At 38.4% G+C, this 12,085-nt stretch overlaps 1 protein-coding gene across 3 annotated transcripts in view; it reads right to left on the bottom strand.

Moving 5' to 3' along the window:
• The window catches only part of RAB3GAP1 (RAB3 GTPase activating protein catalytic subunit 1), a 90,774-nt gene that overhangs the window by 72,065 nt on the left and 6,624 nt on the right, over positions 1-12,085 (bottom strand). The gene's annotated exons all lie outside the window — the stretch shown is intronic.

Raw genomic sequence — 12,085 nt, 5'->3', positions numbered from 1 at the left:
TCTTCTACCACAACAGGATTAGTTTAAGAATATTCCTCTGAACACACTGAAAAGAGAAAAATAGCACAAAAAAAGGTAGACAGGCTGAAATTAGGGAGCTCAGCAAAAAAATGGAATCCAATTTTACATAAGAAAAAGCTAAATCTAGAAGACAGATTTTTAAAATTGTAAACAATATAGATTTACTATATATTTTTTATTAAAGATTTATTTTTATTTGGAAGAGTTAGAGAGATAAGAAGACAGAGACATCTTTCATCTACTGGTTCACTTCCCAAATGGCCACAATGGTAGCTGAGTTGAACCAAAGCCAGGAACTTCTTCTAGGTCTCCCATCTGAGCGTAAGGGCCCAAGAACTTGAGCCATCCTCCACTGCTTTCCTAGATCAAAAGCAGAGACCTGGATCAGAAGGGGGGCAGCCTGGACTTCAAACGGCCACCCATATGGAGTGCTGACACCACAGGTGAGAATTTAGCCTACTATGCCCAGTGTCAGCCCTTAGAGGAGAGAGTTCTTGGATTCACAGAGCAGTTCTATGGCCTACTGGGTAAGCAACCTTGGGGCTTTAACTTTATTCACACTGCCTAAATTTCCTTCAACCAAATGGGGATACTAAATAACAGCAACTTCCTGGAACACGTATGAGGATTAAATGGTAGCATACAAGTAAGATGCTAAGAAAGAATACAGCACATAGAAGTAAATAAATGTTCATTTTAAAAATATATATTAAAAATCCAGGGGTTAGCATTGTGATACAGCAGATTAAACTGCTGCTTGGGAAATCCAAATCCTGCGTCATAGAAAGGGTTCTAGCACTGGTGTTCTGCACTCCTTGCGTCCTGTTAACATGTCCAGAAGGTAGTGAATGATGGCCCCAAACCTCGGATTCCTACTACCCATGTGGGAGACCTGCAGCTCCCAGCTCTTGACTTTGGTGTGGCAGACTCATGACTGTCACCGTCATCTGGGAGTGAACAAACGAAAGATTTCTCTTCCCTCTTTTCTTGTCACTCTGCCTTTCAAATAAAATCATGTCAAAAAATTTTAATAAAATAAATCTAAAAAAATTTTTTCAGAGGTGCTATGTAACAATATTCCAATTTGCCTGACCAGACTTCTCAGCATAAACCATAAAGACCATAACAGAGTGGGACAAGATGTGCACCAGGTTGAAGAGAAAAACTGCCAGCTAAGAATACTGTACTCAGGCTACAGAAACAAGAAACAGGGCCAGTGTTGTTGTTGTGGCACAGGAGGGTAAGCTGCCACCCCAGATGGGCGTTGGTGTGAGTCTCAACTGTGCCACTTCCAATCTGGCTCCCTGATAACGGTCCCAGCTTCTGACTTTGGCTTGGCCCAGTGATTGGAAGACCCATTCTCTCTGTAACTATGCCTTCCAATAAATAAACCATCTTTAAAAGAAATTATAAAAATCAGACATTATCAGAAACACAAAACACTGGGAGAATTTATCACTACCAGAATGTTTTCCAAGAAATTCTTAGGGACTTATTGATCTTAAAGAAACACTAATAAGAAAAAAAAAAGTACTGAAATGCACAAAACTCATTAGTTAGAACAACCATACATATTCAAAATGCTACAATGTTGTAAATATTGTATATACATTGATGTATAACCCATTTATCTCTTCAATGTGAATGAAAAGCTAAATAATTTCTTAAAATAACTTAATATGGTGATAAACATAAAAATACACAAAATTCAAAATGTTAGAGGTAATGAAGCACAAATTTAGTTTTTAATTAGTATTATTTTATCTTTCTTCTCTTCTATGCTCAGTGTTGCGTTGCCACCGCCTCAAAGTACTTATATTTCAAAGGTTTTTGTAAGACTTATAATAATCAGAGGGAGGAAAAAAAACCCTATACAAAGCAAACCAAGAGTAATAATCATTAAGAAATAAAGTTCCTATGGCCACTGAGTCTGCCAAGAAGATAGAGACACTGTGTTCACCGTGGATTTCAAAACCAGCAAGCAGCAGAGATCAACCGGCTGGGAAGAAACAACAGCAATACCTGCATCAGGCCTAACATGGCAAAGGCCTGTGTTTCACTGGCTCCTGATTGGGATGCACTGCATGGCACTAACAAGACTGGGATCATCTAAGCTGAGCCCAGCAGGCTAATCACAAACATTAAGAAATTCACTCTTTAAGTGGCATGGAATTAAGTTTGTTACTTTTACTAAGGGGTTATACTACTATAATAAATCAGGGGAAAATGGAAGGAGGGGAAAATGAGGAAGGAAATCAGGAAGGCAGAGGGAGGAACCACTACACATATAAAACTGTACCGTGCAAAACAATAATCATCATAATAAAGCAATTTACTTCTAAGAACACACACAGACTGAAAACAAAATGATAGAAGCCAGACCACATATAAAGAAAGAGCAGCCATATTTGTGTTAGATAAAGCAGCCTAACTTAAAAGCAGGGAGAAAAAGCCATTACAGAGGGCATGACACAGTAGCCTAGTCCTCACCCTGAACGTGCCAGGATTCCATTTGGCTGCCAGTCACTTGGGGAGTAAATTGGCAGATGGAAGTTCTTCCTCTCTGTCTCTCCTCCTCCCTGTGTATTTGACTTTTCAACAAAAACAAAAGTATAAATCTTTAAAAAAAAAAAAAGTCATTACAGAATGATGAATCAATGTAGCAAGACATAACAATAAGTAATAATTATAAATATGCACGAACTCCCAATCAGAGCACCTAAATACATAAAGTAAATAGTAACAGCTTAAAAGAGAGACAGACTACAATACTACAGTAACAGCAGGCAACCTTAAAACCCCATTATCAGCAATGGCCAGATTAGACACAGAAATTAGCAACAATTGGACCTAATACACATCTACAGACTATTCCATCCAACAGTTGCAGGATATACAATTCTTTTCAACAATATATAGCACATTCTCCAATAGAACCTTTAAAAATGGAATCACGCTGGGCCCCATGCAATGGTCCAACTGGCTTAATCCAAGCACCCGGATCCCATTTGGGGGCTGGTTCATGTCCTAGATACTCTACTTTCCACTCAGCTCTCTGCCTGTGGCCTGGGAAAGCACTGGACAATGGCCCAAAGTCATCCTGTACCTGCATGGGAGGCCTGGAAGGAGCTCCCGGCTCCTAGCTTTGGATCGGTTCATTTTTGGAAATTAAAGTCATTTGGGGAGTGAACCAGTAAACAAAAGATCTTTGTCTCTCTTCTGTGTAAATCTGCATTTCCAGTAAAAATACGACCAAAAACAATTCATAAACTATACCAATACATGAAAGTTAAATAATTCACTTCTTAAAAAACATATATTTCTATTGGAAAGTCAGATATACAAAGAAGAGGAGAAACAGAGAAGATTGTCCATCTCATGATTCACTCCAAGTGACCGCAACAGCTGGAGCGGAGCCTATCTGCAGCCAGGAACCAGCAGCCTCTTCCGGATCTTCAATGTGGGTGCAGGGTCTCAAAGCTTTGGGCCATCCTCAACTGCTTTCCCAGGCCATAAGCATGGAGCTGGATCAAGAGTGGAGCAGCTGGCATGCCATCTGGTACCCATATGGGATCCTGGAGCATGCAAGGCGGGGACTTCAGCTACAAGGCTACAGCGCCGGGCCCAAAATTTACTCTTGAACAACCAATAGATTAGGGAAGAAATTAAGGAAAACTATAAAAGTTTTCTTGGAAAAAATTAAAATGCAAACAGAGCATACTAAAACTTGCATTTTATCACAAAAACAGTAATAACAAGGACATTTACAGCAATTAATACATACATCAAAAAGCAGAAAGATCTCAGAAGACTAGAAGAAATGTAAATCAGAGGAGATACAAAACTGACTAAAAAATGACCAACAAAACCTAACATTTTTCCTAGAAGACAAAACACAAATCCATAGCTAGAAAAAAAAAAAACTCAAATAAAGTCATATATAAAAAAGGAGACGCTAAAACTGGCTATACAGTATAAAAAGAATCAGAGCCAACACTGTGACTAAGCAGGTCAAACCACTGTCTAAATGGGCATCAGCTGATGTCCTGGCTGCTCCACTTCTAACTCAGCTCCTTGCTAATGGGCTAGGAAAAGCAACAGATGATGGCCCAAACGCTCAGGACACTCACATGTGGGACCCACATGAAGCTCTTGGTTCTGCACGGCCCAGAGCTAGCCATCACGGCCATATCAAGACTACACCACCAGATGGAAGAGCTCTTATTTCTTTCTCTGTATCTCTGGCTTTCAAAACATATAAAAAAGAAAAAAGGATCACTAGAAACTGTTATAAACAACTGTTCAGCAATAAATATGATAATCCAGAACAGGCAAATTCCTAAACACATACATATACCTTAAATAGACCAAACTGTAACTAGAAAGGCTGAAGAAAACCACTGATTCAGTGAAAAAAAAACAAAAAACAAAAAACAAAACAACAACAACAAAAAAAGAACTCTTCAAAGCAAAGCCCCAGACCAAATAGCAGCACTGCTGATTTTTATCAAAAATTTTAAAAAACAACAAATCTTTTGAAACTATTTTAAAAACCTGATGAGATCCAGCAACAGCACTCCTAGGAATACATCCAAAACACTTGTTTCATGCGAAACCAACATGCACCCCTATGTTCATAGCAGCACAATCAGTAATTGCAAAAACATGGAAGCAACCAAAATGCCCATCAACAGAGGATTGGATAAGAAAGCTATGGTTCATCTACTCCATGGAATACTACTCAGCTATTAAAAAAAACAAAATGCAGTTCTTTGTGGCCAAATGGGCCCAACTGGAAACCATAATGCTAAGGAAATGAGCCAATCCCAAAAGGTTAGATACCACATGTTTGCCTTAATTTAAGATGATATGATGTTATGTAAAACATGTTATTTTATGTATGTTATGTTATATGTTGTGTATAAACTAAAATTGAAATGTCAATGAGGTGACCACAGAATGTGGTTAAGAACTCGCATTTGTTTTTAACATATTGGTTACTCAGTATTATATCAATTAATTCCACAACAAAGTTAATTGTTGCTGATGGTATGTTGGAGCTTTTAATTGATCGGGATGATACTCTGCTGTTCTGCCCTCAGACCAGACAGGGTCTCCCTAAGAAGCCAAGGAACTTGACTGGACTATAATATGCTGGACTGTATGTTTAGTATATGCTTGCAAAGAGGAAATCTCAACTGAACTTGAACTGTGGTTATGCAACAAGGTGGAGTAATCCACCATGGGGGGAGGGTGTGGGGAAGGGTGGGGAGAATCCCAGTACCTATGAAACTGTGTCAAATAATACAATGTAATAAGTGAATAAAAAAAAAAACCCGATGAGAGTTCTTTAAAACTCATTCTCTGAGGTCAAGATTATCCCCAGATTCCAAAAACCAAAGATACAATCAAAACAGAAAGTGACAAGCCAACATTCTTTTTTTTTAAAGATTTATTTGTGTTTATTACAAAGTCAGATATACAGAGAGGAAGAGAGACAGAGAAGAAGATCTTCTGTCCCATGATTCACTCCCCAAGTGACTGCAACGGCCGGTGCGCGCCAATCTGAAGCCGGGAACCAGGAACCTCTTCCAGGTCTCCCACACAGGTGCAGGGTCCCAAGGGTTTGGGCCATCCTCGACTGCTTTCCCAGGCCACAAGCAGGGAGCTGGATGGGAAATGGAGCTGCCGGGATTAGAACCGGTGCCCATATGGGATCCTGGCGTGTTCAAGGCGAGGACTTTAGCTGCTAGGCCACCGCACCGGGCCCAACAACTCAACATTCTTAATGAACACAAAAAGCCAACATTCTTAATGAACACAAATGCAAAAATACTCAACAAAATACTAGCAAACCAAATCCAACAGCATGTTAGAAAGATGGTTTACCCAGACTGAGTGGGATTAACTCCAGGGATGCAAGGATATTTCAAGATACGCAAATCAATAATGGAATATATAAAACAAAAGCCAAAAACCAAATGATCATTTCATTCGATGCAAAAGAGGCATCAGATAAAATTTAGCCTTCCTTCAAGACCCAAAACTTCAGGTCAGTGTTTGGTGCAGTGGGTCTCACCTGGAACACCTATATTCCATGTTGGAATGCTTGGGCTAGACTTCTCAGTGGTTCTGCTGGTGATTCAGTTTTCTGCTAACAATGTGCATCGCAGGAGGCAGCAGGTGATGTCTTCATCACTAGCATACTTGCCAACCACATGGTAAACCTGGTCTGAACTGAAGGCTCAAGCCTTTTGCCTCCTCTACCCCCAAAAGTTCTGGGCATTTAGAAAGTGAGCCTGCAGGAGTACAGATCGACAGCTGCTCCTGTCTCTATGCCTTTCAAATACATAAAAATAATTACATAATTATAAAAACTCCAAACAAATTAGGCACAGAAGGAATACACTTCAACATAATGAAGGTAATGTATAACAAGCCTTAACAACTAAGATCACACTGAATGGGGAGGAAACTGAAGTCTTCTTAGAACTGGAATAAGACAAGGGTGACTGCTTTTGCTTTTATTCTTTTGACTCAATGTATTACTAGAAGTCCCAGCCAGAGCAATCAAGCAGGAAAAACAAATGGCATCCAAGCTAGAAAGAAGTCAGAGTAGCACTGCTTGCAGATATCAAGATCTTTACCTGTAGAAAAACTCTTCATTACAACAAACAGCAATGACAATAAATGAATTCAGCAGCTGACATAAAATCAACACACAGAAAAATCAGCAGCATTTCTATATACCAATGGCAAACTGAAAAAGAAACCCCTTTTATATTAGCCACGCACAAAATCTGAGAATAAATCTAATCAGATGTGAAAGAGTTCTACAATGAAAACCATGCTAACACCAATAAAAGAAACTAAGATAAAAAAAAAAAAAAGGAATGTATCATATTTGTGGTATTTGTGGACCGGAAAAAGTCACTGTGTTGAAAATGTCCATATTGCCCATCATAATCTACAGACGCAATGCAATTCCCAACAATATCAATAACATTCTTCCCAATATCAGAGGGGAAAAAAATAATGTTTACTTGACATGCAGCCCCAGATTAAAAAATAAAAGAAATTTCAAAGCAGCCATGGGAAAACCAAAGTACAAGAAAAACCTTTTTATTAGAAACTGAAGAACAGCTGCTCCACTTCTGATCCAGGTCTCTGCCTTTCACCTGGGAAAGCAGAAGAGGATGGCTCAAGTCCTTGGGCCCCTCCACCAATATGGGAGACCTAGAAGAAGTGACTGGCTCAGCTCCAGGCATTGCAGCCATTTGGGGAGTAAAACAATGGATGGACAATCTCTGTCTCTCCTTCTCTCTGTAACCCCGCTTTTCAAATAAAAATAAATCTTTGAAAAAAAATGCAGGAACAGGATTGTTCTGCAAAATTATCCTTCAAAGACACGGCAGACAAAGATATTTCCAGGTGAACAAAAACAGTATCTGTACTTCAGCAAAAGTATGGTGGTTCCTGCCAAAATTAAAGTAGAATTATCACATGATCCAATAATGCCACTTTTGAGTATAAACCTACAAAAATACACTGGAAGGACTGAGAAAAGCTACAGAAGATGGCCTAAGTCTGTGGGCCAAGGGCAGATCCAGATGAAGTTCCAGGCTCCTGGTTTCAGCCTGGCCCATGCCTGGCCTTTGAAGCCATTTGGGGAGTGAACCAATGGAGGAAAGACTTCTCTCTCTCTCCCTTTGTCATTTTGCCTTTCAAAAAACCAAATAAATCCTTAAAGAAAAAGAAAATGGGAATTCAAACAGGTGCTTGCATATTCTCAGCACTACCCAAAACAACCAAAAGGAAAAAGGAACCAAAGAATGAATCAACATATGACATTTATATAGAATAAAGTATTATTGATCCTTAAAAAGAAGGAAATTCCAACACATTGCTGTAACTAGGATGATTCTTGAAGACATTATGTTAACTGAAGTAAGCCAGACACAAGAAGACAAATACTGTATGATTCTACTTATATGAAGCAGCCATATGCATGCAGTATAGAGACAGAAAACTACAATAGTGTTTACCAAGGGGTTGGAAAGGAGCTGGAGGCTATTATATAATAAGCAGAGTTCAATCTGGATTGATGTAAAATTTCTAGCGCTGAAGACTGCACAACTTAAAAGTTTTTAATACTATTAAATTTTATGCTTGAAAAGTTAGAATACCAAATCTCATATTTCACTATAGTTTAAAAAGTAAGTATTGAAGCACTGAACATTCCTGCTCACTCCTATCACTGGCCAGAAGGCAAGGATGCCCACTTTCAACCATAGCGTTCAACATTTTACTGAGACTCATAATTAATACAATGAGAAAATAGGTACAAAAATTTAAAAAGCAGACCTGCCCCTGTTCCTGTACAGCATACTTCTTAGTGTAGAAAATGGAAAAGAATTAACACAATATGGATTAATGAATAAATTCAGCTGTCTCAGGATTCAAAGTACATATATATAAATCAGAGAAATTAAATGACCTTACACAGAAGTGCCATGTCTTGTAACTTGAAATTTTAAGACTTAGAATGTCACTTCTTCCTAAAGTCATCTTTGTAATTGAGTTTTTTTCTCAAATTTAATCTCCACAAAATTGTAACTCTTTTTATAGAAATTAAGAAGTTTATTATTAAAAATAATATTTAGGCCCTGGCGGCGTGGCCTAGCAGCTAAAGTCCTTCCCTTGAAAGTGCCAGGATCCCAATTGGGCGCTGGTTCTGGTCCCGGTGGCTCCACTTCCCATCCAGCTCCCTGCTTGTGGCCTGGGAAAGCAGTTGAAGACGGCTGAGATCCTTGGGACTCTGCACCTGTGTGGGAGACCTGGAAGAGGTTCCTGGTTCCCGGCTTCAGATTGGCGCACACCGGCCATTGCAGTCACTTGGGGAGTGAATCATGAGACAGAAGATCTTCTTCTCTGTCTCTCTTCCTCTCTGTATATCTGACTTCCCAATAAAAATAAATAAATCTTTTAAAATAAATAAATAAATCATTAAAAAATAATATCTAAATACAAAATGCCTAACACAGACAAAATAGTCTGTCACACCTAGGAAAGCACTACCAGGTAGAACACTACCAGGCATAGGCCACAGATGCTACTACTGTAATGCACAAGAGTCCCACAACAATCTGGCCTAAAATGGCAACAGTGTCAAGATTAGGAAAATGAACAAGAGCGTGTGGCACTGACATTAGTCACACAGATTAATCTATAATCTAGAAAGACTTTTCAGAACAAGCATTTAGACCAACTGCTGACACAGCAGTTCAACAAAGAAAAAACATTTTGAAAGGAAAGTTTCAGAACAGGCAACTCATGTGAAAAGAAACAAACTTGATTGCACACCTCACACCATATGCAAACTGAATCACAGACTTAGAGGTTAAATAGCAAATTAATGATAATGTTTCCAGAAGAACACTATACTTTTGCAAAACTAAAACTAGTACCTAAGAGACTTAAAGTTAAAAAAATAATTTTGTATTTCAACAAAAAAAGAATTTGACTAGGTATTTCACAAAGAAAAATACAATAAAAACATTTTTAAACTAACGTGAATATTACAAAAGTAAACATTAAAAATATAATGAAAAATACAAATTAAAGCCACAAAACACAAGCCCATTAAGATGACTACAATTGACAACACTGAAAACAAACAACAGATGATCGGAATATACAGCAACTGAAACTGTCATGTATTCTTCCAGCAGGGATAATAGTACCAAAACCTTTAAGTCTATAAAATTACATGCCAACTTATGACAAAGTCCACTCCCACATATTTACCAAACAGAAATAACAGTCCTCACACTATGACAATGTTCTGCTTTATTCATAACATTATGTCCACAAATAAAACATATGGTATCTTCATAAAAACAGACAACCATGTAGCAATGCAAAGAAAAAGAAAACCTGATTACATGAGACAATGGAGATTTATCTTAAAACACCATTAAGTAAAAGACACCAGGCACAATAGATAATGTATACCTTACAGTTATGGACCACAGATAGTACAATCATGGTTGTCTAGAAAGTATCCCCTAGTAAGGTGACAGCCATCCTAATACATGTAAACACACCGTATGACATAATCCACAGAGAACACACATCAGATGCCTGGGAGCATGAGAATTAACTGGGATGGGTCACTAGGGATATCCGTGGGTTGAAGAAGTGGTCTGCATCTTGATGGGAGCACAAGTTACAGTGGTGTGAACATTTGTCAAAATTAAGCAGCTAAGTTTTGTATATTACATTGCATGTAAAGATTGAAGAACTACAAAACAAATCTATTAGAAGGTAGCAAAAAAAGCAGATGTACTAATGAACAAGAAATGGCAAAATATTAACTGTTGAAATTGGATGATGGGTACCTAGGGGCTCAAACAATATTTTTACTTGGAAATTTTCCAGATTTAGGAGTTCAAAGAAATAATTTCTCTAAAATTGCCCCTCAGCAAAGTATGAGAATTGGTAACTATTGTTCCACACATAAGGTAAAATAGTGTATTAAGGTATTCTCTATAAACTTTTTGTATAACAAATAATCCCTTTCCTTTCACTTTTTTTTTTAAAGATTTACTTTTTATTACAAAGTCAGATATAGAGAGAGGATGAGATAATTCACTCCCAAAGTGACTGCAACAGCCAGTGCTGAGCCAATCCAAAGCCAGGAACCAGGAACGTCCTCCAGGTCTTCCACACGGGTGCAGGGTCCCAAGGCTTTGGGCTGTCCTCCAATGCTTTCCCAGGCCCACAGGCAGGGAGCTGGATGGGAAGTGGAGCTACCAAGATTAGAACTGACGCCCATATGGGATCCCGGCATGTTCAAAGTGAGGATATTTGCCACTAGGCCACCACACTGGGTCCTCCTTTCACTTTTAAAGCTGTTATTCGTCATAGTTTATATTGAAACTTACTCATGTTTTTCACGATTGCTAAGAACGGCTATCGAATCAGGAGAAATAAGCTGGAAGTACGCTACCTACATAATACCCACTTAATCCCCAAAGTTGAATTTACCATTTTAAATGTTTATCTGATGTGTTCACTCTGTTGCTTCTCTCCCTCACATCCAGCAGAAACCAATAACTCAGTATGTATGTTTATCAGTAAGATAAAGACATCAGAGCTAGGGCCCAGCACAGTGGCCTAGTGGCTAAAGTCCTCGTCTTGAATATGCCGGGATCCCATATGAGTGCTGGTTCTAATACCGGCAGCGCCACTTCCCATTCACTTCCATGTTTGTGGCTTGGGAAAGGAATCGAGGATGGCCCAATGCCTTGGGACCCTGCACCTGTGTGGGAGACCTGGAGGAAGTTTCTGGCTCCTGGCTTCTGATCGGTGCAGTACTGGCCTTTGTGGTCATTTGGGGAGTGAATCATCAGATGGAAGATCTTCCTGTCTTTCCTCCTCTCTGTATATATGCCTTTGCAATAAAAATAAATCATAAAAAAAAAAAATCAGAGCTCACAAGTAACTGGCTTGTTAGCTCTATTTAGCAGTGCAATTTTCTTCCCATTCCAGTTATACCCAATTTACTCTGCCTTTAATTTAACTGGCATGTGAATCAACTGTTGCACATGAGTCTCAAGTGGAACAGAAAAATCTGAAACATATCACCTTTATTCAAAACTAGAAAAACAATTTTCAACAGACTTTTAATTTGTGTACTTCAACAAATCTTTAATGATATGTGATTTCTATATGTAGCGTCATATTTCCTCCTCATACTCATATAAAGAAAAAATCTTAACACTTCTTGGACAATCACTTTTTAGATTTTTTAAATACCAAAAAGCTTAAAACCCTAGCAAATATTAGTAATTCAGAATTCCTACAGAAGGATAAATTGCAGTTATTACTCCGTAAATAAATTTATAATAAAAATAATGATTAGCTTTACTTCCAAAAAACTTATCTAACAAACTAAGCTCCCATATGAGCTTTAAAAAATCAAACTGCAGATTCTTTCAGTCAAACCAGAAGGTCTTATGTTTGTTCTCTGAGTGCATTCTTTAGGGCACATTTGGAATGT

This window comes from Ochotona princeps, chromosome 5 (genome assembly GCF_030435755.1).
Source record: "Ochotona princeps isolate mOchPri1 chromosome 5, mOchPri1.hap1, whole genome shotgun sequence".
Classification (NCBI taxonomy): Eukaryota; Metazoa; Chordata; class Mammalia; order Lagomorpha; family Ochotonidae; genus Ochotona; species Ochotona princeps.
This window is presented reverse-complemented; position numbering and strand designations above follow the sequence as displayed.